This window comes from Mus pahari, chromosome 3 (assembly GCF_900095145.1).
Source record: "Mus pahari chromosome 3, PAHARI_EIJ_v1.1, whole genome shotgun sequence".
Taxonomy (NCBI): Eukaryota; Metazoa; Chordata; class Mammalia; order Rodentia; family Muridae; genus Mus; species Mus pahari.
The window spans coordinates 43,469,897-43,474,617 of NC_034592.1; positions in this window are offsets into that span (position 1 = coordinate 43,469,897).

Below are 4,721 nucleotides of genomic sequence, written 5' to 3' on the forward strand. Positions count from 1 at the left end.
AAAAAACCAAAAAAAAAAAAAAAAAAAAAAAAGAGCAACATAAGCAGAAATGCCCTCCTGGAATATTAGCATGATGTCAGTATGTCCTATTCAGCTTCTGTAAATGGCACTAGACACAAGAAGCTTGAATTTGACGACTGGGGAGGGTATTCAACTACAGTAGAGAGGCTGCTGCATTTCCAAGAGTCTGCTAATTCAAGTCTCAAGGTTGCTGGTGAAATTTACATTTGTTTCACCAAAACAAAAACAACAATAGAAAACAAAGCAACCAAAAAAAAAAAATCAGAGAGAGAGAGAGAGAGAGAGAGAGAGAGACATAAAAAGTAGTGTCTTCAACAAAGTCAAAGTGTGGTTTTGACAGACTGTTTCGGCTTTCAGGGTATATAATGTGCTTGATTTCCTACTGTTGAAACAAGTGTTCTATACCGTAGTTAAAAGACCAGGGGTCTTCCTCTGGATCTTCTGGTGGAGGAAGTTATCCCCATTCATAGGGGCCCTGCTTATGTAACCTTGTTTTCTCCTAGAGTTGCCATCTCTTTAGACCATCACTTTGTGGACCGAGATTTCAGCATAGAACTTTGGTGAGAGTTAAGACCATATCAGTGGGAGAGGCACTAACTAGATTCATCAAAATAAAAATAAGAGAAAGCAATGGCTATTATGGTGTTGACCAGGAACATTTTGCACATGGGGAATTAAGACTATAGAATATAAGATTGTATGTGACCTATCACAAACATACTTGAAAATCTTTAAGGTAAAAAGCAATTAATGAAAGAAGAAAATGAAAGCCTTTATTTTTCCTTATGATTCTGAGCAGATGCACTTCAGTAAAATGGTGGTGTCCTTTTGGCAAATCAGAATGTCAGCTGAGTATTTTTAAAAGAACAGGAAAAAAGGAGGAAAAAAAAACCTCCTGGACTGTCTCTGAAAGGTTAAAATGGTTTAAGAAAATTTATTCAAAGTAAATGACATCTAGTGAAGAATGCAAGGAAAAAGAAATTTTATATATATGTGTGTGTATATATATATATATATATATATATATATATATATGCTTTCATTTAAATTCTAAGCAAGCAAATTACCAAGCTATAATTTCAAGAAATCATGATGTCATTCCAACAAAGATTATCAAGAATTTTAAATGGTCATAAAGTAATGGTATTCATAAGTATATACATATATACATATATTGTCAGGCTCATCTACATGTTACAATATAGGGTGGTAAGTGATCATTTGTAAGCAAAACTTCTTCTAAATACTCCTGTGCTTTCCCTGAGCTCTCCATACCTAACCAGCTGTAGTGATATTAGCTTGGGAAGAACTAAACTTCTGTACATGAACAAACCATGAAGTCCACACTGTATGCCAGTCAACAGACTTCTGGCAGAATAACAAAATGAAAGCTTTATTGTTTGATACAGGCATAAGGAAAATTTAATATTGATCTTAAATAATTATTTTACATATCAAATTGTGTTTTTAGGTGAATAGATTGGAATTAAAATGAAATGTAAAGATGAACCTTAAGGATTTAAATGGATTATTTAAAATTAACACTAGTGTTCCTAAATAACTTTATTCCCAAATATATCTGATATCAGAAACACATCAACATTTGTCAGTGGCCATGGGACCACAGAAGACCAGTTCAGTACAGGACAAATAGTCATTTATGTTAACTCTTTTGCATTAAAATAATTAACCATACATGGTTGTTTATACCTTCTTTCTTAGCCCTTTATGGGTTAGAGATAGGGGGATTGTTAACAAGTACAAAGCTAGTCTGTACTTTATAATGAGTTCCAGACCAGCCAGAGTTACAGAAAGAGACCCTTTCTTGCACACACACACACACACACACACACACACACACACAGAGGGGGCAGGAAGGGAGGGAAGGAGAGAGAGATTAGATTCCTTGATTGAACACCCAAGTTTTTATAGACTAACAACCTTTGCTTTTGCACACCATCTTCAAACAACTAAAGATACAAACTGAAAGAAAAAAAAAATCACATGATTATCTTATAGATGCTGAAAAGCCTTAAACAAAATTCAGTACCTCTTCATGTTAAAAGTCTTAGAGAGATTAGGGATAAAAAGTGCATACCTGCATATAATAAAAGCAATATACAGCAACCCAGTAGCCAACATCAAATTATATGGAGAGAAACTTAATACAAGTCCACTAAAATCGGGGACACGACAAGGCTATCCACCTTCTCCCTGTGTATTCCATATAGTAGTTGAGGTTTTAGCTAGTGAAATAAGGCAACAAAAGGAGATCAAGGGGTACCAACTAGAAAGGAAAAAGTCGAGGTATCACTAGTCATCGATGATATGATAGTATACATAAGTGACCCCCAAAATTCTACCAGCTGAAAAACACCCATAGCAAAGTAGATGGAAACAAAATTAACTCGAAGAAATCAGTAGCCCTCTTTTATACAAATGATAAATGGTCTGAGAAAGAAATTAGGAGAACAATACCCTTTAAAATAGCCACAAATAATATAAAATATCTTGGTAACTCTAACCAAGAAAATGAAAGAACTGTATGACAATAACTTAAGTCTCTGAAGAAAGAAAATGAGGAAGATACCAGAAGATGGAAAGATCCCTCTTGTTCATGGATCAGTCAAAATAACAGTGAAAATAGCCATCTTAGCAAAATCAGTCTACAGACTCAATGCAACTCCCATCAAAGTTCAGCACAATTCTATACAGACCTTGAAAGAGCAATTCTCAACCTTATATGCAAAACAAAAACCCAGGGTAACTAAAACAATCCTGAATAATAAATGATCTTTTGGAGATATCATCGTTACTGATCTCAAGGTATACTACAGAGCAATAATCATAAAACTTCATGTTATTCATATAGGAACAGACAGGTTGATCAATGGAATTAAATCAAAGACCCGGAAATAACCCTACATACCTATGGACACTTGATGTTTGACAAAGAAGGCAAAACCTTACAATGAAAACATCTTCAACAAATTGTGCTGGCTTAACTGGATGTCTGCGTGTAGAAGAATGCACCCATATCTATCATTCTTCACAGAACTGAAGTCCAAGTTGATCAATGGCTTCAGCATAAAGCAGTATACACTAAATCAAATAAAACAGAAAATGGAGAATAGCCTTGAACTCATTTGTAGAGAAGACAACTTCCTGAGCAGAACATCAATGGCTCAGGCTCTAATATCAACAATTGATAAATGGGACCTCGTGAAATTTTCAGGTTTCTGTAAGGTAACTTGTACTAGCAATAAGACAAAACAGCAGCCTACAGATGGGGAAAGGTTCTTCACCAACCCTACATCTGCCAGACTGATAATATCCAGAATTTATAAAGAACTTAAAATTAGACATCAACAATCCAAATAACACAATTAAAAAAAAAAATAAGATACAAGCCGGGCGTGGTGGAGCACGCCTTTAATCCCAGCCCTCAGGAGGCAGAGGCAGGCAGATTTCTGAGTTTGAGGCCAGCCTGGTCTACAGAGTGAGTTCCAGGACAGCCGGGGCTATACAGAGAAACCCTTTCTTGAAAAACAAAACAAACAAACAAAAAATAAGGATACAGAGCTAAACAGAATTCTCAACAGAGGAATCTTGAATGGCCAAGAAGTACTTAAAGAAATGTTCAAGATTCTAATTATCAGGAAAATGAAAATAAAAATGATCCTGAGACCCTAGAATGGCTACGATTAAACACTCAAGTGAAGCACTTGCTGGCAAGGATGCGCAGCAAGGGGAAACATCTCTCCATTGCTGGAAGGAGTACAAATTTGTACAACCACTTCGGACATGAATTTAGCAGTTTTCCAGAAAACTGGAACTAGTTCTACCTCAAGATCCAGCTGTACCACTCCTGGGCATCTACCCAAAAGATGCCCCATTATACCACAGGAACACTTGCACGTGTATGTTCATAGCAGCTTTATTTGTAATAGCCAGAAACTGGAAACAACACAGATGTCCCTCAACTGAAGAGTAGATAAAGAAAATATGGTATATCAACACAATGGAATACTATTCCGCTACTGAAAACAAAGACATGAATTTTGCAGGCAAATGGAGGGAAGATGACAATATCATACTGAATAAGGTAACCCACAGACAAAAATACATTTCTGGTATGTGTGTACTTGTAAGTGGACATTAGCCATAATGTACAGGACAACTATGATACAATCCATAGACCCCCCCCCAAAAAAAAAAAACTGAGTTCCCAAGGAAGCATATGAGAATCTCACTCAAAAAACTTATAGGAGGTTAATGGAGAGTGGGAACTGGGTAAGAGAGGAGGTGAGGAGGGGAAAAGGGATGGCAATCATGTGTTGGGAATGGGGGACAAGAGAAAGCTGAGAGTGAGAATGGAAATGGGGGGGGAGCAGCATCTCTGGTGAATAGTTAGAAGCTTGGGATGGGAGAAGATACAGGAGTCTATGGGAATGACCCTAGCTGAAATTTCTACCAGGCAGGTATACAGATTGAAGTGGCCACCTCCTGTAAACTGCACAGGACTTCCAAAGTAGAGAAGGGGACATCTACCCACACACAAAACCTTCAACTTAAAATGTGTCTTGCCTACAAGATGTGCAGGATTAAAGATGGAGCAGAGACTGAGGGAATAGCCAACCAATGACTGTCCTGACTTAAGACCCATCCCATGTGAGAGAGCCAACCCCTGACACTATCAA